A 25,137-nucleotide genomic window follows, 5' to 3' on the forward strand; every position below is an offset into this window, starting at 1 on the left:
GCTTAGTCTAGTGTACGCATCTTGACCTAAGCCATTATATAACCAACCTAACTCTTACATCCTAGATCTGTGTAGATAAACACGCTAGATAGGAAAGCGAAGTGTTGTGGGCCCATAACTCACAGGTCCCAGGATTGAAACCTGGCTCTGATAGAGAAGAAAGACTAAAAAATGATACAATGACTTTTGTTGCAACACAAGGATCATTAACTCTCAAACAAGTACCTTAGACCTGCTCGGCCTATTTATTCACTTTTGCCCGTTATAGGTTTATTGCATTCCTAGCTACACGAGCTTTTGATTCCAGGTTACTCTATTTTGACTCCTCAACTCTTTCTTTAGTTCAATCTATTTCGTCATAAATCACCCTGGAACACAGATCACAATAGCTCATCCTCCTTTCTAACAAATCAGAGTGGCGCAGCGGAAGTGTGGTGGGCCCATAACCCACAAGTCCCAGGATCGAAACTTGGCTCTAATAGAGAAGAAAGACAAAAAAATGATACATATTGACATTTGTTCCAACACAAGGATCATAAGGATCATTAACTCTCGAACAAGTACCTTAGACCTGCTCGGCCTATTTATTCACTTTGGCCCGTTATAGGTTTATTCCATTCCTAGTTACACGGGCTTTTGATTCCAAGTTACTCTATTTTGACTCCTCAACTCTTTCTTTTAGTTCACTCTATTTCGTCATAAATCACCATGGAGCACATATCACAATAGCTCATTCTCCTTTCTATCAAATTAGAGTGGCGCAGCGGAAGCGTGGTGGACCCATAACCCACAGGTCCCAAGATTGAAATTTGGCTCTGATAGTGAAGAAAGATTAAAAAATGATACATATTGACATTTGTTGCAACACAAGGATCATAAGGATCATTAACTCTCAAACAAGTACCTTGGACTTGCTCGACCTATTTATTCACTTTGGCCCGTTATAGGTTTATTGCCTTCCTAGCTACACGAGCTTTTGATTCCAGGTTACTCTATTTTGACTCCTTTTTCTTTAGTTCACTCTATTTCGTCATAAATCACCCTGGAGCACAGATCACAATAGCTCATCCTCCTTTCTAACAAATCAGAGTGGCGCAGTGGAAGCGTGGTGGACCCATAACCCACAGGTCCCAGGATCGAAACCTAGCTCTGATAGAGAAGAAAGATAGTGTGTTGCAACACAAGGATCATTAACTCTCAAACACGTACCTTAGACCTGCTTGGCCTATTTCGCTTTGGCTTGTTATTGGTTGATTGCATTCCTACACGAGCTTTTGATTCCAGGTTACTCTATTTTGACTCCTCAACTCTAGTTCACTCTATTTCGTCATAAATCACCCTGAAGCATAGATCACAATAGCTCATCCTCCTTTCTAACAAATCAGAGTGGTGCAGCGGAAGCGTGGTGGACCCATAACCCATAGGTCCCAAGATCGAAACCTGGCTCTGATAGAGAAGAAAGATGAAAAAATGACAACAACATTTGTTGCAACACAAGTATCATTAACTCTGCTAGCATTCCTAGCTACACGAGCTTTTGGTTCCAGGTTACTCTATTATGACTCCTCAACTCTTTCTTTAGCTCACTATATTTCATCATAAATCACCCTGATGCACAGATAACAATAGCTCATCCTCTTTTTTAACAAATCAAAGTGGCGCAGCGGAAGCGTGTTGGGCCCATAACCCACAGGTCCCAGGATTGAAACCTGGCTCTAAAAGAGAAGAAAGACTAAAAAATGATACATATTATAACATTCCTTGCAACACAAGCTTGGCCTAGTTATTCACTTTGGCCCGTTATAGGTTTATTGCATTCCTAGCTACACGAGCTTTTGATTCCAGGGTACTCTATTTTGACTCCTTAACTCTTTCTTTAGTTCACTCTATTTCGTCATAAATCACCCTGGAGCACAGATCACAACTCTTTCTTTAGTTCACTCTATTTCGTCATAAATCACCCTGGAGCACAGATCACAATAGCTCATCCTCCTTTCTAACAAACCAGAGTGGCGCAGCGGAAGCGTGGTGGGCCCATAACCCATAGGTCCCCAGATCAAAACCTTGCTCTGATAGAGAAGAAAGACTAAAAAATAATATGTATTGACAGTAGCCCGTTATAGGTTTATTGCATTCCAGGTTACTCTATTTTGACTCCTCAACTCTTTCTTTAGTTCACTCTATTTCGTCATAAATCACCCTGGAGCACAGATCACAATAGCTCATTCTCTTTTCTAACAAATCAGAGTGGCGCAGCAGAAGCGTGGTGGGCCCATAACCCACAGGTCCCAGGATCGAAACCTGGCTCTGATAGAGAAGAAAGACTAAAAAATGACAACAAAGGGGTCTTAAGGATCATTAACTCTCAAATAAGTACCTTAGATCTTTTCGGCCAAAAATGACAACAAAGGGGTCTTAAGGATCATTAACTCTCAAATAAGTACCTTAGATCTTTTCGGCCTATGATACATATTTACATTTGTTGCAACACAAGGATCTTAAGGACCATTAACTCTTTCTTCAGTTCACTCTATTTCGTCATAAATCACCCTGGAGCACGATCACAAATAGTAGCACAGTGGAAGCGTGGTGTGCCCTTAACCCACAGGTCCCATGATCGAAAACTGGCTCTAATAGAGAAGAAAGACTAAAAAATGATACATATGTTGACAGCTTGTTGCAACATAAGGATCATTAACTCTCCCATCTTTGCCGGTCCTCACAATAAAGAATATCATGTCAAGAATGGGATTTGAACCCATGCCCTTTCGGACCAGTACCTAAAACTAGCACCTTAGACCAACTCGGCCATCTTGACTATTTATATTTTTGTAACAGCTACAAATCACTGCTAGCATATATTATCCACTTTTAGGTACTGATGCATCGTCGTCAGTCTCACGGTTTTAAATGCAACTTGATCATGTCTAGGAGTTGAAGAGGTTTATTGGATTCCTAGGCCAGCTAGGTTGCTTCACACAAGATTTTGGCTCCAGGTCACTCTATTCTGACTCTTCGTCTCTTTCTTTAGTTTTGGACTCATAGGGTCTAGACCCTCTTAATGTCGCCACGATCCTAAGGTGTTTAGTCTAGTGTACGCATCTTGACCTAAGTGATCGTATAACCAACCTAACTCTTACACCCTAGCTCTGTGCAGATAAACAAGCTAGATAGGGAGAACACATTGTCAAACACCAGGAGCTAACACATACTGTATCATGCACAATACAAGCAAACAAGCTCAACGGCAAGATAACATCCTTAAATCACCCTGGAGCACAGATCGCAATAGCTCATCCTCCTTTCTAACAAATTAGAGTGTCGCAGCGGAAGCGTGGTGGGCTTATAACCCACATGTCCCTAGATTGAAACCTGGCTCTAATACCGAAGAAAGACTTCAAAATTGATAGACAAAATTTGACACTTCAAAATTGATAGACAAAATTTGACTACTATCTTTTTCAAAAGACATCTATCTGAAAATATATATTATATTAGATAGGGCGGCGTTCCCAACCCCTTTTATCTAACGGAATAAAAATGTTCCCCACCCCTTCCCCTATTTCTAGTCTAAATTGAAATGCTTCACTGACGCTAAAATAGACATCATTACTTGTCATCCACCTTAACTAGGATGGTGATATTTTGTTTTCACTTTCGAATCATAAGTGTAAATAATCCATCTCAAAGTAAGATAGATATTCAATAATGGAGGCAACTCATCAACAACTCGCACAATCTTCCAATATTGCAAACGGAGAAAGCAACGAACTTGGATTAGCCATGTCCTCTATCAAAGAAAGCAAACGATTGCTCTATGAAGCATCATAGATCGAGTCCATTCAAAGCTTAAAGACACTAATTCAAAGCGACCCAAATATCATTCAAAGTTGTTCTAATCTGCTCTTACAACATTGAGACTCCATTGCACGTCTCGGTTTTGCATCGCCACTTTGAACTCACTCGATTTCTTTTAAATCTCATGCCTGAACTTGCTGGAGAAGTTGATGCCCTGCAAAGGAAACCTCTCCACTTAGCTTCTAAAAATGGAACGATCGAGATTGTTCAACCTTTGCTGGAGAAGAACACAAGCACTTGCATGGTTTGTGATTTGAATGGATTGATTCCTCTCCACCATGCATTGATTAATAGAAGAATTGATATCATGCCACTATTGATCAATGCGAGCCCACAATCTTTTTGGATGAAGCTTCACAATGGTTAAACTATTCTTCATTTATGCGTAAAACACAACCGCTTGGACGCTCTTAAGTTGTTGATCATAATGATTGAAGATCCACGTAATTATGGGTTTCTGATCGAACGCGATGTGAATGAAAATACCATTTTTTATTTTTCTATGATGTTAAGAGATATTGAGGGTATGTTATCATAAAAATTTATATATAATTTTGTTATTAACTTTCTATTAATATATATATATTTTTTTTAACTTTTTTTTTTTTTTTGCATTCATTTTCATATTTCTAATTTTGAGCCAAACTTTAAAAAAAAATGAAAAAAATTAAAACTACTTTCATTAGTTTTTATTTAAATCTTTTGGTTGAATTTTGAATATATATAAACAAGTAAATAACATAAGAAAAAAAAAAGAAAAAAAGCATAAAATTTAATGTGTTTTTAAAAAATTAATTTTTTTTCTCATAATTTTTAATGATTTTTTATTTTTCTAAAAGAAAAAAATCTTATTCGTGCAGATAGTAAGATATTTGTTGTCTATCCCGGGAATAAAAACCGGAAAAAAAATACTATGAATAATGAAGAACAATGGAATGACATAAGAAGTTTGTGGAGGAAGAACCTTGAATACAAAGGTGATTAGCTTCAAGAAGTGCAAGGTACAATGATGTTGGTAGCAAGTGTGATCACAACCGTGGTTTTTCAAGGTGCAATCAACCCTCCTGGCGGTGTTTGGCAACAAGACATTCCTTTCAACTCGAATATCACTATTCATCATTCTTTTCATAGTAGCAATACTTTGAAAACATTCATAGCGGGCATTGCAGTAATGGCCTACCCAACTTCATGCCAAGGAAATTATTACACAGCTTATTTGGTCACAAATTCTATCTCATTCTTTGCATCGGTATGTGTGATTATGTTCATTATAGGTCGATTGTCTTTGAAAAATAGGATTTGTTCGTGGTTATTAACAGTAACCATGTGTGTTGCTATTGCCTCCTTATCACATAGTTACATACTCGGAGTTTGGCTCGTAAATGCCTCATTTAGAAATTCGTATGCTTTAGAATTAACGTTTACAATAGCATGGTACATTTTGTTAGCAATGGTGGGAGTGGTTTCTCTTCGTTGTATTGTTATTCATTTCCTTCTTTTGGTGGTGAAGCTTCTCGTGTGGGCAGTAAAAAGGTTGTATCTTTGGCTTTGTGGCATTTAGAGAGATCCAATCACTTAAACCACAACTTAAATAAAGATCGATGGCTATACAAAAATTAGGTTAAGTTGTTTGTTTTATCATACATTTTGGATATGGATTATTCATGGTGGTGTGTGTATTCAGGGTAAGGAAAACATGTTTTATGTATGTTATATTATTTAAATGTTTGTGGTGTAAAATAACTAGAACGGGGTTTGTGACAAGTAAGAAAATTACTTCGATCTTTGAGGCTATCACGACCCAATATTCAAGGCTCGAGAAATCAGATCGCGATGAAAAGAAGAAAATCAAAAAATAAAAAAATAAAAACAAACAATTAAAACCTTAAGCCCTAAAATTGTGCGTGATTTAATATCAAACAATAGGTATTGTTCTAGTTATTTACAAATGGGAAACCGGTGCAAGAAAACCAATACAAACGACAACCCAAAAGAAATACAAAATAACATTGACGCCCCGGGTCGACACCCCTCTGTGATAGAGCAACTCCCTAGTACCTGTCCACCTTCATTGGTACACGAAAAAAGAAAAGGGGAAATGGGTGAGTATAAAATACTTAGTAATCAACCTACCTATAAGCTCTCATCACATCCTTAACCTAATATGTTTCCACAGCGATGTCTACGATGAGCTAATCTATTTGCATATTCCCTCGTCTACTCTTAGAGTAAATTTCCTCCATATAGAATAGTAGCTCCTCAATATACTACTATGTAGTATCTCGTCTACTCTTAGGCGGGTTGTTCTACACACAATAGTATATCTTCAATCAAGTACCTGCATAGTCCCTCGTCCCCTCTCAAGGTGGGTTAACATACACACAATAGTGATTTCTCATGTTATCTACTTATTTAGTCCCTTGTCCCTCTCTAGGTGGGTTATCGTACATACAGTATGTCACTCACTTATGTAGTCCATTGTCCTCTCTCAGGCAGGTTATCATACATACAGTGGTAGCTACTTATATCATCTACTCACGTAGTCCCTCGTCCCCTATCAAGGCAGGTTATGTTCTACCTCTGATAGTGGGTCTTTGGGTCGCTATTTATGTAGTCCCTCATCCCTTATCAGAGCATGTTATATCCTACACATAGTGACTCCCCAATTAGTTTTGTTCACGTTATCGTCAATCTTATGTGTTCTCGTAGTTCACCTTTGTGTCGTGGAGATATATTAGGTTCTAGAGCGTCTAGGTGGATTAGGTCACAACAAACATTTCCAGGTTGCTTGGGGTTAGCTCCTTGTGGCTAAGCCAAATCTTGAGGTACACCTAGGTCTCTAATTGTCGCTCACGATCCCGTCAGTATATTGAAAATATATTGACCTAAGATGTTGTATAACCACTCTTGTTCTACTGCTCTACTCACTCTGATTCATGCATGCTATATCAGAGAGATATTCTATGATCTTTACGTCCATGCTCATTTACTAAGGGGATAATCCTATAGAACAAGTAAACTACCTGAATCTAGCATACAATTTAATCATACAACTCAAACATGCTCAACGGAGAGATAACGTCCATCTAGCACCCCGAGCACATATCACAATATTCCAATCTTCATTCTAGTACACCACAAAGCATTTAATAGAGATGCATTCTCATAAAAGGGCATTTCTGTAATTTTTCTTCACAAACATGCCCACCTATTTAGATTTGCTCATTTAAGTTCTAAACATGCATATTCTAACCACCTAAGTTAAGATAAGTTTGCATGCTAGCAAGTCCTACAATTCCTACATGTATTACTTGGCTATAATTTGTGTCGCTACTTACAAGAATGAAGCTGCTCTCCCTAGCTTGAGTTTCTACATGTTGGAGGCTCTAAATTTCCTAAGATTTCACGAGTGATTTTGAACCAAGTTCAATTAGGATCAGTATCAAAGTTGAGACGAAAAACATTCGAACAACGGTTGAACAGAAAAACATTCGAAAAACATTCGAACAAAGGTTGAACAGGAAAACATTCGAAAAACATTCAACATTTGAAAAATGTAGACATACTAAACACAACTCAACTCATAGGATAAACTAAACTTAACTCAACTCATAGGATAAACTAAACTCAACTCAACTCATAGGATAAACATAGACGTTTTTGCTTTCTAAAAGTAGAAAGCGTTTATCACTTAATTCTAAGAAAGAAAGATTTTTCAATTTTAAGAACAACAAAGAGTCCCATCCTTCACTTTGCCAATGCACCCTCTCTTTCAATATATAATTTTTTTTTCTTTTTTTAGTTAAATCATATTAATTTTAGTTATTAAGAAGTTTAACTTATATGTTTTTACATTTCTAAATGATCTAACTAATACAAATAACATAAATCTAAAAAAAACCTCTTGCACCCAACGTGTCACAATTGCCTTTTCTTGGCAGTTGATGTGGCTATTGTGCGCACTCACTCTCAGCACTGAGTGAGTCAATCCAATTTTTGATCATGTTGCCTATAGTTGGACAATGTATATTCAAGCCTCGGACCCCGATTTGAAATAAGATTTTAGAAAATGGGTAGAGAGATTTTAGAAAAAGAGTTTTGGGAGCAAGAATGTGAGAGAGAGATTGAGAGTAGTGTTATATAGCATGCAATAAAAAAGGCAACAACAATGGCTTAAACATTATATAACTTTTCGGGTATGGAGAATTCGACAACTAGTTGCATCCCCTATAGTACATTTTGAGGCATTTCATTTCTACCAGACGTAGCCATGATTTCGCCGAAACGTCATACTCTTAAAGAAAACAAGAAGGAAATAATACAACATGAAAGCAGTAAAAGAAAGCGGTAAAGTAGTACAAGGCATGGGTTTTGGCATGTAACGGGTATGCGGTCATGGGCAACATGATTTCGACAAGCATGACCATGACACTAACGCATGAATTGAAAGTCTAATTTATAACATGACATTTAATATTAATAATACGTAATCCATGTTCTACACATTAGACCTTTTCAAAGTATGGTCTAGAATATTCAAACATAGAACATATTAATTACAATTCAATTGATTAGGTAACGAATATGAACATAATTCTAAAATTATATTTGCATGCAAAACGTGATTTGAAAGATGAATTTATAATATGATATTTAATATTAATTATACATAACCCATATAATACTCAAAATGGATAGAATAATATTTCTCGTTGATTTTTCATTTTCATGATCTTTTCAAAGACTCTTATATATATTCTTTATATGGGAGAGGAAACGTTTAGAATTCAACTAGGGTTGAAATTTAGAATTAAAAATAAATATTAAATCATGGTTGTAGTTACTTAATTAATTTAAAAAAATGGATTTCCTCGTCAAGTGACATCTTTCTCTTCTTTGATTATATTAATTTCGTTGCAATTACTTAGATTTTAATTAAAAAGTTAAACCTCACGAATTTTTCGTTTAGGAATATATGTTTTGGATAAAAAATTAATTGTATAAAAAACATTCTCTTTCTGTTTACACTAATCTATGAAGCTAGTATTTGATCAGTTACGGAAAAAACAGCTATACGTCAAGGAGAGATGTGACTTTGCAAGAATATGCATCACCTTCCTCGAGCATGTCACCAGGTGTGGAGAAATCAAAATGGATAGCTATAAGATAAATGCAATCCACTATTTGAGAGTCCCCACTTCAATGACTGAACAATCCTTTTTGGGATTAGAAAACGTTGAAGGGTTTTCACGATAATCTGCCCCATTAACAGAAATTTTGAACAAAAACCAATCTTGGTGTGGTCAAACGAGTGTCAAAAGGCCTTCAAAGATCTAAAGGCAACCATGACGGGGGGTCTTGTCCTTGGTTTGGTAGACATCTCTAAGCCTTTCGGAGTATTGATGGATGCATTTGACTTTGTCCTTGGGGGAGTCCTTTTCGAGGAACGCCACCGTATCGCTTATGAAAGCAAAAAGCTCAATAATGCGGAAAGAAAATACACTTTCTCCGGAAAAGAAATGTTTGCCGTCGTCTATTGCCTTGGAGTCTGAAGACAATATCTCTTGGGATCCAACTTCGTAGTGAGAACAGACAATAGTGTCATTTGTCACTTCTTCGATCAATCGAAGCTGACGTCATAGCAAGCTTGGTAGCAACATCATTAAATGAGTTCGACTTGAAGTTCGAGCATAAAATAGGAAAGAGAAACCAAGCAGCTAACACGTTGAGTCGAAAGGGCGAACATGCGGCTCTAAAAATACTCTTTCTCCGAAAAAGAAATGTTTGTCGTCGTCTATTGCCTTGGAATCTGAAGGCAATATCTCTTGGGATCCAACTTCGTAGTGAGAACAGACAACAGTGTCATTTGTCACTTCTTCGATCAATCGAAGCTGACGTCATAGCAAGCTTGGTAGCAACGTCAAGTTAGACTTGTGGGTCGATGCGATGCGCAACATCATAAGGGAGCATTAAACATTCCAAGTCAAAGGGAAAGATCTGAAATCTACCGTGATCGATCCTTCTCCCTATATGAACACGAGCTTCGAACCAATGCCCTTTAGGACTAGTACTTAAAACTAGAACCTTAGACCAACTCAGCCATCTTCACTATCTTTTTATATTTTATTTTGTAACAACTCAAGCCCGCTGCTAGCAGATATTGTCCGCTTAAGCCTGTTACGTATTGCCGTCAACCTCACGATTATGAGGAGTTTTATTAGATTCCTAGGCCAATTAGGTGGCTTAATTCGGGCTTCTAGCTCCAGGTTACTCTATTCTAACTCCATGAAGATCTTTAGTCTCGGAGCACTAGGCTCTAGACCCTCTGACCATTGCTCACGATCCTAACATGCTCAGGCTACTAGAGGCATCCTGATCTTAGTCATGGTCTAGCCAACCTAACTCTAACACCCTAGCTCTATGTAGATAAACACGCTCCACAGGGAGAACACATAATCAAATACCTGGAGCTAACAAATACTATATCATGCACAAAACCTGGAGCTAACAATACTGTATAAACATGAGTACGTTTGGATTCCATCCCTCGAAGTTGTTCCAAGTATCGCCGATAGTTGTTTCCTATTAGAACGTTCATCTCGTTTCGTTAATAACTCAAATTTCTTATTGCCTTAAACAATATAAATTTTAGCTTTGGGATGGTCGAGACAGTGGAATTTGATGAAAAACCCTATATCGAGCCAAGAACCCACATTCTGAGCAGTCAAAACCGTCGAAGCTGAGCTGAATCGACTTAGTTGCGTAACTCGAAGGAGCCATTGATTGTAGACGCGACACGTATCGCTAGTGGGAGGTGACACGTGCAGGTAGCCATTTTTTCCTTCCTCTCTGTTTTCACTCTTTTCTCTCTTGCAGGTTGATATGTGAGGAGCGTGTGAAGGTTTTGACGTGTCGTGGTCGTCAGGGGAAAGCGTGTACAAGGAGGGTGCGAGAATTTCGGCGCCTCACTAGAAATCTCATGCTTTTTCTGGCAACCGATTTTTTTTTTTTTTTTTTTTGGTGATGTCTATCGTACATAACTATCTACAATAAATAACTATGTATAGTAAATAACTGTACATATAGTAAACTATCTTAATTGTAGTATTGTATTTTTTTGTGTACTCTCTGTAATTTATCATATTAGAAGTCATCAATATAAACTTCTAGCCGTCATGGAGTTACCATATCAATTTTGCCACATATATTTCTCTTTTCATTTTCTCTCTCTTGTTTTTGGTGTTATTGATCTAGATGAGTGTCTAAGTTGTTGATTCTAACAACTAGTATCCAATGAAAAATCAAAGAAACAGAAGGACAGATCTGGAGATGATAATAATTTTTTAAATTTAATTGAATATATTAGGGACGCTCTAATCCTTTGTGTCAACAACCGGGTTGAATCTTAAATTTTGAATTTGGATGCATATTTTCACTCGTCTTCCATGAAGGAACTATTTCAAAATTTCATTTTCTAAAGAAGAATCTAATCTCTATTGGTCAGATGGATAGCACAAATTATATAGCAAAGTTAAAAAGTTGGTAGAAGATTGTGAAGAGTACTATGGTTGTAGCACATGACATAATAATATGAAACAATATACACCATTGTTGGTCGTATAAACATGGCTTGTGACTCAGAGTACTTTAGTTCAAGTCTATGTCACAATAGACTACAACATATAGCGTTAAAGAATAAAGATATATGTTGCGAAAGGAGTTTTAGAGGATAAATGAGTCAGCTCCACAAAAGTTGTCATCAAATAAAATGAACTAGGATTGGAAATGGCCTATATAGGTGTTGAGCACCTCTAATTCCATCCTTTGGTGGATCAAAAAAATAGGATGGATGACCCAAAAAAACGTATGACAAGTCACAAACTTAGGAATTAGAATTTCAAGTCAAAATGAATTTCTTAGACTTAGGTTAGAATAAGTTGTGCATTTGTTTTAAATTTATTTCATTATCATTTTCAATTTCACTTCTAAATTACTTTTCGAACACGTAAGACCATGGCGGTGTTTTCGACGATAAAGTATGTTTATGTTGAAAGTTTATTGTTTAAACGATGATGTTTTAAGAGTTATATTCCGCATATGAACTTAGATTAAGATGATAGTAGCAACTTTAGGTAGCTGAAATCTAGGGTCCTTACATATGTTCTTGTGATTTTTCTAAACATTTTGTTCATTGACCTCATTTTAAATTCCCGTCTCTAAAGCTCTCAATAAAATTCCACAATTTAAAATTTTAAAAGAAAAGGGGAGAGAGTTAATTATTGCCGGGGCTAGAGTGTGATACAATGTACAACTACGGAAACACAAAACGGTTGGATATTTCATTCACTTCGCTGTATTTTCTTACTCTCAATACTACGGGTTATTTTTTACAATACAAATATTTGTATAAGATAACATACACAATGTATTTTCTCAATTGTGAATACACACACCACCACAAATAATCCATATAAAAAATATTTAACCTTTTAACCCTTTCAAAGTCAAAGTTTTGACCTTTTTACTGCCCAAACCAGAAGCTGCACCACCAAAAGAAGAAAGGGAATTATAATACAACAAAGAAAAATCGCTCCCACCGTTGCAAGCGAAATGTACCATGCAATTTTTAAAGCATTAGATTTCCTATATGAGACATTTACCAACTAAACTCCCACCAAGTAGTTTTGTGATAAGGAGGCAATGGCAATGCACATGGTTACCGTTAACATCCATGCACAAATCCTATTTTTCAAAGGCAATCGACCTATGATGAACATAATCACACATATTGATGCAAAGAATGAGATAGAATTTGTAACCAAGTAACCAGTGTAAGAATTTCCTTGGTCTGAAGTTGGGTAGGCCATTACTGCAGTTCCTGCTATCAATGTTTTCAAAGTATTGCTACTATGAAACGAACGATGAATAGTGCTATTGGAGTTGAAAGGAATGTCTTCTTGCCAGACCCCGCCGGGAGGGTTGATTGCGCCTTGAAAAGCCACTGTTGCAATCACCGTTGCCAACAACATCATTGTGCCTTGCACTTCTTGAAACCAATCACCTTTGTATTCAAGGTTCTTCATCCACAAACTTCTTATAAACTTTTTGAGTGTTAGTGATAACGATGGCTTTTTATCGCATTGTTCTTCAGTTCTGCTTGGTGATCCCTTCTCATTTGAGGCAGCACAGTTGTTTGTATGTTTGTTCCCGTTTTTTTTTTCCCGGGATAGACAATAAATATTGTACTATCTGCATAATTTGAATTCAATTTGTTTATATCATAATAGTGTTGAAGATTGTTGGGAAGGAGTCCCACATTGGATAATTTAGGAAATGGTCGTGGGTTGATAAGCAAGGAACACATCTCCATTGGTATGAGGTCTTTTGTGGAAGCCCAAAGCAAAGCCATTGGAACTTATGCTCAAAGTGGATAATATCATACAAATGTGGATATCCATGATTCCTAACATGGTATCAGAGTCATGCCCTTAACCTAGTCATGTCAATAGAAGGAGTCGAGCCTCGATTCGACTCGATTAAGGGGAGGTTTTTCTCTATACTGAACTTCTTTAGAGACGTATTTGATACCTAGTTTTTCTTCAACCAACCAATTCAATTATAAGAACATACCTCAATTCGTTTTAACATCATAGAAAAATCCAAAATGGTATTTTCATTCTCATTAGGAATCCATAATCTTGTGGATCTTCATTGGATCTTCAGTCATTGTGATCAACAACTTAAGAGCTTCCAAATGGTTGTGATTTACGCATAAATGAATAACAGTTGGATGATATCAATTTGCCCATTAATCACTGCATGGTGGAGAGGAATCAACCCATTCAAATCGTGAACCATGCAAGTGCTTGTGTTCTTCTCTAGCAAAGCTTGAACAATCTCAATCGTTCCATTTTCTGAAGCCAAGTGTGGAGGTGTCCTTTGCACGACATCAACTTTCCCAGCAAGTTCAGGATTGAGATCTAAAAGAAATCGAGTGAATTCAAGATGGCAATGCAAAATTGACACATGCAATGGACTCTCAGCGTTGGAAGAGGAGATTAGAACTCTTTGAATGATATTTGAGTCGCCTCGAATTAGTGTCTTCAAGCTTTGAATGGACTCAATCTTTGATGCTTCATAGAGCTTTCTTTTACTTTCTTCAATAGAGGAAATGGCTAATCTAAGCTCGTTGTCTTCTCCATTTGCCTCCAATGCTGATTCTCTACCTTACTCCCAAATGGGGTTTTCACATAGAATTTATAAGCCAACATAAAAAAAAAAAAAAAAAAAAAAAAAAAAAAAAAAAAAAAAAAAACTATATTTTATTTATATGATTTTGTTGATTATTATTATTTTTTTTTTAATGGATGACGAAAGGCTTCCAAGTTAGAATTGACCTTTGAAAATAATCATTATTTATACTTTCACTTCAGAGTGACAGCCAAGTGTAACCATCCTAATTTCCCTCGACACCCAAGTGTAACCATCCTAATTTAAATGGATAGGAAGCAAACCCAAGGAAGCTTGTTTGTTCAATTATTAATAGAAGTTATATCATTATTTATTTCACTTAATTTTATGGTTATAATTAAAAAGGAAAAGTGATGTTATATAGTAAGTATTTATAAATAATAGGTGTTCGGTTAAAGTCCTATAGTAAACTGAAACCATGTATATAGTCTTTGGGTAGTGCTTTCATAATATACATATCTAAAGTCATGATACAAATTTTTTAGCTAATATTCCTTCTTGAATTTTCTCTCTCCTATTTGTTTGTATTCATCTTGATCAAGTGTGTACGTTGTTGTGCAATCTTAACAATTGGCATCAGAGCTAGGCGAGATTCACCACGATCAGAGCTAGGCGTTGTTGTGCGTTGTTGTAGATGCCTTCTTTCTTTTCACAAAAGAACTCTAGATATTCTTTTAACATATCTCATGCAATAGACTCTAGAATAACAATACGAGAGAAATTCTACTTCTTAGCTGCCTTCTCCTATTAAGTTCAGTTTTTACCATAAGTTCTATTTTGAAGATTGTATCTTCTTATTTATCCATAATTTTCCTTTTGTAGATCCATTCATATCGTATGAGTTTAATTTCATCAAGAACATCTACATATTCTTGGATTTTATTACTTCAACTTATTATGCCATTGTCATCATCCCTAATAACTATTTTGAGGTAATAAGCCTTGAACTTGGTCACAATTAGGATTTCAATAGGATTGAGTCATCTCGTAACTTTTCCACTAAGTATATTTATCCTCTTTGAATTTGTTTCCGCATATATGTTTGACAATTCCAATTGTTGAAATGTTGTAAACTAAGTTTATGTTCCATAATCCTAAAATTGTCACATAAACAATTTTGAAGTGAGTCATATACCTCGTGCAATCTCTATTACATATCTTAACAAAAGTCTGGTAATGACATATAACATATATCTGTATCTATATATATTTTTTGGAATATATTCTTGCTTTCTCCTTTTACATCACAATTTTACAAAATGGTCCTCATGCTTAGAACTGGATTTCAATTCCACTTCCTATCCACTAATTTTAGTATACAAGGTTCTTAAACTTTATGATTTGCCAGTAGTAGACATATAACATTATGATTTGTCCATAATGTCTTGATAGATTCACCTCAATGGAATTCAACTTTAGTCATTTTTTTTTTTTTTTTTACTTCTTTTTTTTAAATTAGACTAAGTTGCCTTCGATAAAAATACTTATATATTGAATAATAATCAATCAGATTGATAACATATTCACAATATTCTATGTCTTTTATATTCATTAGATCACTTGAGAATGTATAACCCTAAAGTGCTCTTTGGTCTTGTAGCCTTATATAATAAAATTCTAATGACTATCTTGCATGAAAAAACAACATCTATAAACTTGTTTAGAGATTTTCCTTTTTACTAAAAGAAAATAATTTATGTTTTTATTCTTAATTCCATGATCATACATATCTCAATAATTTTATAATCTAGTAAATGTTAACGATGTCCTAAACGTATTTTCAAATAATTTTGAAAATATAAACTTTAATATTACAAAGTAATTCATAGTATATGAACTACTTAGAAATTAAGCTTCAGAAATTGAATTTCTCTTATGGTTACTAAAAACACCATATTCAACATTAAATAATCATTTTTATTTTATGAGATCTTAACGTCTCCTACTATATCAACTGTCATTGATTTCCTAATGCCAATATATAGAATCTGTTCTATGTCATCAAATATTTCCAAGAATTACATATAAAAGGTGATGAAGAATAAATCTTACGTTAACTGTCCAGGTAGTGTCATTTATTCTCTACCAAAAATCGAGTAAATCAAATTTACTTTCTTTTATCTTTTGTTTCATAGTGTCATTTAAAAAAATTCGAGCTGACCTAACAAATTAGTAATTATTTTCTATCATAGCTTGGGTCCTAATTTTTCTTATATTTGGTAACACTTAGTTTTGGATCATTTAGATAACTATCTAAATTTAGGTTTTATTGACTTAAATATCTCATATGTTTTTGTCATTTTCTTATCTTAGTCTTGATATCCAACATATTAACTAAAAGATATAAATGAAGATTTTTCGTTACCTTTTATTCATCACTCATGTGCTCTTCAAACAAAGATATGAACAAAGTTATGTTTTCCTTATTGTAAATACACACAACACCACAAATAATCCATATCCAAAATACAAGATGAAACACACAACATAACCTAGTTTTTGCGTAGCCCTCGATCTTTATTGAGTTGTGGTTGAAGTCATTGCATCTTTCTCAAAGTCAACGATTTGACCTTTTTGTAGCCCAAACGAAAAGCTTCACCACCAAAATAAGGAAAGGAATTATAATGCAACAAATAAAAACCACTCCCCCCATTACTAACCAAATGTACCATGCTATTACAAATGTTACTCTTAAAGTACGAGAGTGGCTAAATGAGACATTTAGCAGCCCAACAGCCAGTAAGTAACTATATGATAAGGATGCAATGGCAATGCACATGGTTACGGTTAATAACCATGAACAAATCCTATTTTTCAAAGGCAATCGACCTATAATGAACATAATCACACATATTGATGCAAAGAATGAGATAGAATTTGTAATCAAGTAAGGAACGTAATAAACTTCTTGGCCTGAAGCTGGGTAAGCCATTATTGCAGTTCCTGCTATGAAAGTTTTTAAAGTATTGTTACAATGCAACGAACGATGAATATTGCTATTGGAGTTGTAAGGAATGTCTTGTTGCCAAACACCTCCAGGAGGGTTGATTGCACCTTGAAAAGCCACGGTTGCAATCACTGTTGTCACCAACATCATTGTGCCTTGCACTTCTTGAAGCCAATCACCTTTGTATTCAAGGTTCTTCGTCCACAAACTTCTCAAGAGCTTTTTGAGTGTTGTTGATGTTGATGACCCTTTATTGCATTGTTCTTCAATTCTACTTGGCGATTCCTTCTCATTTGTGGCATCGGAGTTGTTTACAATGTTTGTTCCAGTTTTTATTCCTTGGATAGACAAGAAATATTGTACTATCTGCACAATTTGAATTCAATTTTTTTTATATCAAGATAGTGTGAAGGATTGTTGGGAGGGAGCCCAACATTGGCTAATTTAGGGAATAATCTAAGGTGTATGATTAAGGAATACATGTTCATTCATATGAGGCCTACATCTCCATTCGTATGAGGCCTTTTAGGGAAGCCCAAAGAAAAGCCACCATAGCTTATGCTCAAAGTGGACAATATCATATCACTACGGAGATCCATGATTCCTAACATAGTCATGTGAATAGAATCCTCAAATGTCAAACGAAAGAAGTTGGGAGCCTCAAAGGTGTAGTCAAAAGTGACTCAAGTTTCGAACAAATAGTGTACTTTGTTCGAGGGTTCTATAGGCCTTAAGTGAAGCTCTATATTGTACATCGTTCGAGAGGAGGATTGTGGGAGGGAGACCTATTTGATACCTATTTAAGCTCTGAAATAATAATTTTTCAGTTTTTTTAAATAATCAAATAAGAAATTAAATTTTCTTTAACCAGCTATAATTCAATTATAATAACATACCTCAGTTCCTCTTAACATCATAGACAAATCCAAAATAGTATTTTCATTCTCATCGCCTTCGTTGAGGAACCCATAATTTTGTGGATCTTCAATCATTGTGATCAACAACTTAAGAGCTTCCAAACGATTGTGTTTTATGCATAAGTGAAGAACACTTTGACCATTGTGAAGCTTAACCCAAGGAGATCTTGGCCTTGCAATGATCAACCGTTGCATGATATCAATTCTTCCATTAATCACTGCATGGTGGAGAGGAATCAACCCATTCAAATCACGAACCATGCAAGTGCTTGTGTTCTTCTCCAGCAAAGCTTGAACAATCTCGACCGTTCCATTTTCAGAAGCTAAGTGGAGAGGTGTCCTTTGCATGTCATCAACTTCCCCCGCAATCGACTGAATTCAAGGTGGTGATGCAAAACTGAGACATGCAATGGACTCTCAACGTTGGATGAAGAGATTAAAACTCTTTGAATGATATTTGGGTCGCCTCGAATTAGTGTCTTCAAGCTTGGAATGGACCCAATCTTTGATGCTTCATAGAGCTTTCTTTTACTTTCTTCAAAAGAGGAAATGGCCAATCTAAGTTCGTTGTTTTCTCCATTTGCCTCCATTATTGTTTCTCTAACTTACTTCCAATTAGAGTTTTCACATAGAATTTATAAGCCAACATTAAAAATACTATATTTTATTTATATGATTTTGTTGATTTTTTATTTATTTATTTTTAATAGACGTTAGAGACTCTCAACTAAAGTTGACCTTTTGAATTTAAAAAATAGTCTAATTATTGCCCTCAATTCCAAGAAGAAAAAAATCATTATTTATACTTTCATTGGAGAGTGACACCAAAGTGTCACCATCCTAGTTTAAGTGGATGGGAAGCAAACCCAAGGAAGCTTATTTGTTGAATCATGGATAGAAGTATATATCATTATTTATTTCAGTTAATTTTATTGGGATGCTATGGTTTCTCATTGATAAGGATAATGCTTCTCGTGATTTGATTAAGTTAAATTATACCACACTTTTTGAATTTAGAGATAGAACAGGTTCATTTTTACCCTTATATTTATTTTAAAATAGTTTTGAGGCAATCTTTTCGATGTAATTAAAAAGGAAGGTGATGTTATATAGTAAATATTTATATATAATAGGTGTTATATGAGTTAAAGTTATATAGTAAACTAAAATCATATTATAACTCTTGGGTAGTGCATATCTAAAGTCATCAAATTCTTTAGCCAATATTCTTCCTTGCATTCTCTCTCTCCTATTTCTTTGGGTTCATCTTGATCGAGTGTATCCGTTGTTGTGCAATCCTAACAACTGGTATTAGAGCTAGGTGAGATTCACCACGGTTTGAGAGATGGAAAGTTTGGAGATTGCAATTGAGAAGTTTGATGGTTCCAATTTCGGTTTCTAGATGAGGCAAATTGAAGATTATCTGTACCAAAAAGATTTTAACGAACCCTTGTTGGTGGTGAAGCCAGATACCATGGCCACGGACCAATGGAAGCTCTAGGATTATTAGGCCCTAAGGTTGATCTGGTTGACGTTGTCCAGAAACGTGGCGTTCAACATCATTAAGGAGAAGACAATGTCAGATCTGTTGAAGACGATGTCGAATATGTATGAACAACTGTTGGCTATGAACATGGTGTATTTGATGCGGAGATTGTTCAATCTATAAATGTCTGAAGGTGGATCTGTTGTTGATCATATAAATGAGTACAACATGATTGTAAGTCAATTGAGTTATGTGGAAATTAAAATTGACGATGAAATTGAAGCACTGATTTTAATGTCAACTTTACCCGAGTCGTGGGATACTGTTGTTATCGCGACCAGCAGTTCCCGAGGATCTGAGAAACTGAAGTTCGATGAAATCTGAGATGTAGTTCACGACGAAAGTATTCGCAGACAAGAAATTGAGGATTCTTCTCATAGTGCACTCAGCATTGACCAAAGGAAAAGAAGTAGATCAAAGGGCCCAAACAAAGGTGGATCAAAATCAAAGAACCTTGAAAATTTTCCAAACAGACCAAACGTGACGTGTTGGAGTTTTGGAGAAAAATATCACTTTCGGACAGATTGTACAAGACTAAAGAGGAAGTAGAATCACAAATCGAAGGATGATAATAATTCTATAAATATAGCAGAAGATATTCGGGATATTATAATCCTCAGCATGAACAGTCTGATTGAATCCTAAATTTTGGATTCAGGAGCATCTTTTAATTCATCTCCAAATAAAGAGTTGTTTCGAAATTTCAAGTCTTGAAATTTTGAGAAGGTGTATCTTGTCAACAACAAAGATTTGGTGATTGAAGGAAAATGGGATGAAAGCATACAAGCTCGAGTAGAAAATTAGTGGGCATTAAAGGATATCAGAAATATTCCTGGTCTAAAAAAGAATATGATCTCTATTGGTCTGTTGGATAGCACAGGTTATGCAGCCAAGTTTGGAAACAGCTCATGGAAGGTGAAGGGTGTCATGGTGGTAGCACGTTACACAAAATCTGGAACCCTATACACCACTGCTGGATGTATAAACATGGCTACTGTTGTTGAAAGTGCTTCCAATTCAAGTCTATGTAACAATAGATTTGGACATATGAACGTCAAAGGAATGAAGATGCTGACTGTGAAAGGAGTTTTAGAAGACCTAAAATTTGTTCATATGAATCTTTATGAGAGCTTCGTTATGGGCAAACAAAAACGAGTTAGCTTCACAAAGACTGTTAGAGAACCAAAGAAAGTACGATTGGAAAGGGTCTATACAGACATTTGGGGACCATCTTCAGTTTCATCACTTGGTGAATCAAAGTTCTACATCACCTTCAAGATGTTGTAAGCTGAAGTTGAAAATCAGACCAGTTTGAATATCAAATGCTTGAGGTCTGTCTTTTTTGTCAAGATATATTATTCGACGTCTAAAAAATTAGGTGGTGACTTCTAATATCATGCGTAATTTCTATGGTTTACCTTTTTTCCAAGTTTTCTAACATATTATAAGGTCCAAGCTTTTTTTTTTTTTTTTTTTTTTTTTTTTTTTTTTTAATTTCTTTATTTAAACCCTACCAACATGTGAGCAAGAGCCACTTTTTTTAAGAGCTTTAGAAAATGAACAACAAAGGTTACACAAAACCGTTGAATATTTCGTCACTTTGGGTATTTTCTTTCTACTTTTGCTTGTTCTCAACACTCCTCGTTATTTTACTCCACAAACATTTAAATAAAATAACATACACAAAATCTGTTTTCCTTATTGTGAATACACAAACCACCACAAATAATCCATATCCAAAATACAATTTCAAACATGCAACATAACTGTTTTTGTAGCCCTCAATCTTTATCTTAGTTATGGTTGAAGCCATTGCATCTGTCTCAAAGTCAAAGATTTGACTTTTTTACGGACCAAACGAGAAGCTTCGCCACAAAAGTAAGGAAAGGAATTACAATACAACAAAGACAAACCACTCCCAACATCGCTAACAAGGTATGCCATGCGGTTAGAAATGTTACTCTTGAAGCATAAGAATTCCTAAATGAGGCATTTAGCAGCCAAACTCCCAATAAATAACTATGTGATAAGGATGCATCTCCCAAAAAATAACTATGTGATAAGTTTGCAATGGTAATGCACATGGTTACTGTTAATAACCATATACAAATCGTATTTTTCAAAGGCAATCGACCTATAGAACACAATCACACATATTGATGTAAAGAATGAGACAGAATTCGTAATCAAGTATGCAGTGTAATAGTTTTCTTGGCATGAAGCTAGGTAGGCCATTACTGCAGTTCCTGCCATGAAAGTTTTCAAAGTATTGGGACTGTGAAACGAACGATGAATAGTGCTATTGGAGTTGTAAGGAATATCTTCTTGCCAAACACCACCGAGAGGTTGATTGCACCTTGAAAAGCCACTGTTGCAATAACCGTTACCACCAACATCATTGTACCTTGCACTTCTTGAAACCAATCACCTTTGTATTCAAGTTTCGTCTTCAACGAACTTTTCATTAAGTTTTTGGGCAGTGGTGATGTCGATAACCCATCATAACATGGTTCTTCAATTTTGTTTGGTGATCCCTTCTCATTTGATGTAGCACAAGTTAAATTTTTTTTTAGTGTTTGTTCCTTGGATAGACAACAAATATTGTACAATCTGCAGTTTGATTGTGCATTCAATTTGTTTATATCATGATAAAACTTTTTAATACCTAATTTGTAAGCTAATAAATAGATCAGCTCTATCATCTTGACTATTCTTTTTGCCACAACAACAAACCAATCCTAGCATATATTATCCACTTTGGCCCTAGCTAACAAATCACAATAGGTCATCTTTTTTTCTCACAGATTAGAGTGGCGTAGTGGAAGTGTGGTGGGCCATAACTCATAGGTTTGAGGATCGAAACTTTGCTCTAATAGAGAAGAAAATTTTTAAAAATTGAATAACTTGTAAATGTACAAACAAAATTAGTTGATACAAGATTCAATTGTTAATCCCGTGACTCCTCAACTTTACAGATTTCCCACCGCTACATTGCTCGTTACATATTCAAGCCTCATATTCTAAAACGTTGACCATTATACTTCTCCAATCATTGCATAATCTCACAATAAAGAATATAATGTTAAGATTGGGATTCAAACTCATGCCCCTTCGGAGGCCAACTCCGCCATCTTGACTTTTTTTTCTTTTTTTTTTTTTTTTTTTTTTTTTGTATTATCTACAAATCACTGCTAACATATATTATACACTTTGGCCCGTTATGCATCGTCGTCAGTCTCACCGTTTTAAAATGTGTCTTAGTCATGTTTAGGAGTTTGAAGAGGTTTATTGGATTCCTAGGCCATCTAAGTTGCTTAACACGAGTTGTTGGCTCCAAGTTACTCTATTCTGACTCCTCGATTCTTTCTTTAGTTTTGGAGTCATAAGGTCAAGACCCTCTTAATGTCGCAACGATCCTAAGGTGCTTAGTCTAGTGTAACCATCTTGACCTAAGTCATCGTATAACCAACTTAACTCTTATACCCTAGCTTTGTGTAGATAAACACGCTAGATAGGGAGAACACACTGGCAAACACCTGCAGCTAACACATACGGTATCATGCACAATACAAGCAAACAAGCTCAATTGGAAGATAATATCTATAAATAAACCTCGAGAACAGATCACAATATCTAATCTTTTATTCTAACAAATCAGAGTGGTGCAGCGGAAGCATGGTAGGCCCATAACCCGCAGGCCTTAGGATTGAAACTTGGCTTTGATAGAGGTGGAAAATTTTAAAATTAATTGAAGAGCATACAAATCAATGCTAGCATATATCATCCACTTTGGCCCCCCTTTAAGCATTGTCGTCGTCAGCCTCATAATTTAAAAATGTATCTTGGTCATGTCTAGGAGTTGAAGAGGTTTATTGGATTGGATTGGCTCAAAATGGAATCAACCTGGAGCACACATTTCGGACCTATCTTGACAATTTTTTTTTTTTTTTTTTTTGTAAAATATACAAATTACTTCTAGCATATATAATCCACTTTGGCCCGTTATGCATCGTCGTCACCTTCACGGTTTTAAAATGCGTCTTGGTCATGTCTTGGAGTTGAAGAGGTTTATAGGATTCCTAGGCTAGCTAGGTTGCTTAGCACGAGCTTTTGGTTCCAGGTTACTCTATTTTGACACCTTGACTCTTTCTTTAGTCCTGGAGTAATAGAGTCTATTTCCTCTTAACGTTGTCACGATCCTAAGGTGCTTAGTCTAGTGTATGCATCTTGACCTAAGTCATCGTATAACCAACCTAACTCTTACACCCCCAACTTTGTGTAGATAAACACGCTTGATAGGGAGAATACACTGTGAAACACTTGGAGCTAATACATACTGTATCGTGCACAATACAAGCAAACAAGCTCAACAGTAAGATGATATCCATAAATCACCCTGGAGCCCAAATCACAATAGCTCATCCTTCTTTCTAACAAATTTGAGTGGTGAGTGGAAGCGTGATGGGCCCATAACCCATAGGTCCCAGGATTGAAATTCGGCTGTGATAGGTTTTACAATGACATTTAAAATTTGAAAGGAAGAGCGTGTGATATGACTCCTAAGCTTTATAGATTGCCGCCCACCATCGATACTTTGCTTATTAAAAATGGGATTCAAACCCATGCCCTTTTAAAAAGCTTTTGGGTCTAGGTTACTCTATTCTGACTCCTTGACTCTATCTTTATTCCTGGAATGTCTAGGAGTTGAGGAGGTTTATTAGATTCCTAGGCCAGCTAGGTTGCTTAACATGAGCTTTTGGTTCCAAGTTACTCTATTTTAACTCCTCGACTCTTTTTTTAGTCCTCGAGTAATAGGGTCTATTTCCTCTTAACGTCGCCACGATCCTAAGGTGCTTAGTCTAGTGTACACATCTTGACCTAAGTCATTATATAACAAACCTAACTCTTACATCCTAGCTCCGTGTAGATAAACACGCTAGATAGGTTGAACACACTATCAAACACCTGGAGCTAATACATACTTTATCATGCACAATACAAGCAAACAAGTTCAATGGGATGATAATATCATAAATCACCCTAGAGCATAGATTACAATAGCTCATCCTCTTTTCTAACAAATCAGAGTGTCGTAGCGGAAGCCTGGTGGGCCCATAACCCATAGAGAAGAAAGATAAAACCTGGCTTTAATAGAGAAGACCTATTTATCCGCCGCTCAACGGGAAAATAATATCTATAAATCACCCTGGAGCATAGATTACAATAGCTCATCCTTTTTTCTAACAAATTAGAGTGGTGTCATGGTGGGCCCATAACCCAGGTCCTAGGACTGAAACCTAGATCTAATGGAGAAGACAGGAGAAGACAAGACTTTAATATTGATAGATAAAACTCGCTGCTAAATCACCTTAGAGCACAGATCACATATCATTGCTAAATCACCCTTTGCATCGGTATGTGTGTTGCTATTGCCTCCTTATCACATAGTTACATACTCAAAGTTTGGCTTGTAAATGCCTCATTTAGGAATTCGTATGCTTTAGAATTAACGTTTACAATAGCATGGTACATTTTGTTAGCAATGGTGGGAGTGGTTTCTCTTTGTTGTATTGTTATTCACGTCATTCTTTTGGTGGTGAAGCTTCTAGTGTGGGCAC

General features: G+C 35.8%; 1 non-coding gene and 1 pseudogene across 1 annotated transcript; both read right to left on the minus strand.

Moving 5' to 3' along the window:
* Window positions 1–2,737: 2,737 nt before the first annotated feature.
* Window positions 2,738–2,818, minus strand: TRNAL-UAG (transfer RNA leucine (anticodon UAG)). The gene has a single exon. It is a non-coding gene; the product is annotated as a tRNA-Leu (tRNA).
* A 10,805-nt stretch (window positions 2,819–13,623) lies between these two features.
* LOC147792527 (uncharacterized) lies at window positions 13,624–18,563 on the minus strand (annotated as a pseudogene).
* Between the last annotated feature and the right edge of the window lie 6,574 nt (window positions 18,564–25,137).

This window comes from Cucurbita pepo, chromosome 6, assembly GCF_057944985.1.
Source record: "Cucurbita pepo subsp. pepo isolate OVF chromosome 6, ASM5794498v1, whole genome shotgun sequence".
NCBI lineage: Eukaryota > Viridiplantae > Streptophyta > Magnoliopsida > Cucurbitales > Cucurbitaceae > Cucurbita > Cucurbita pepo.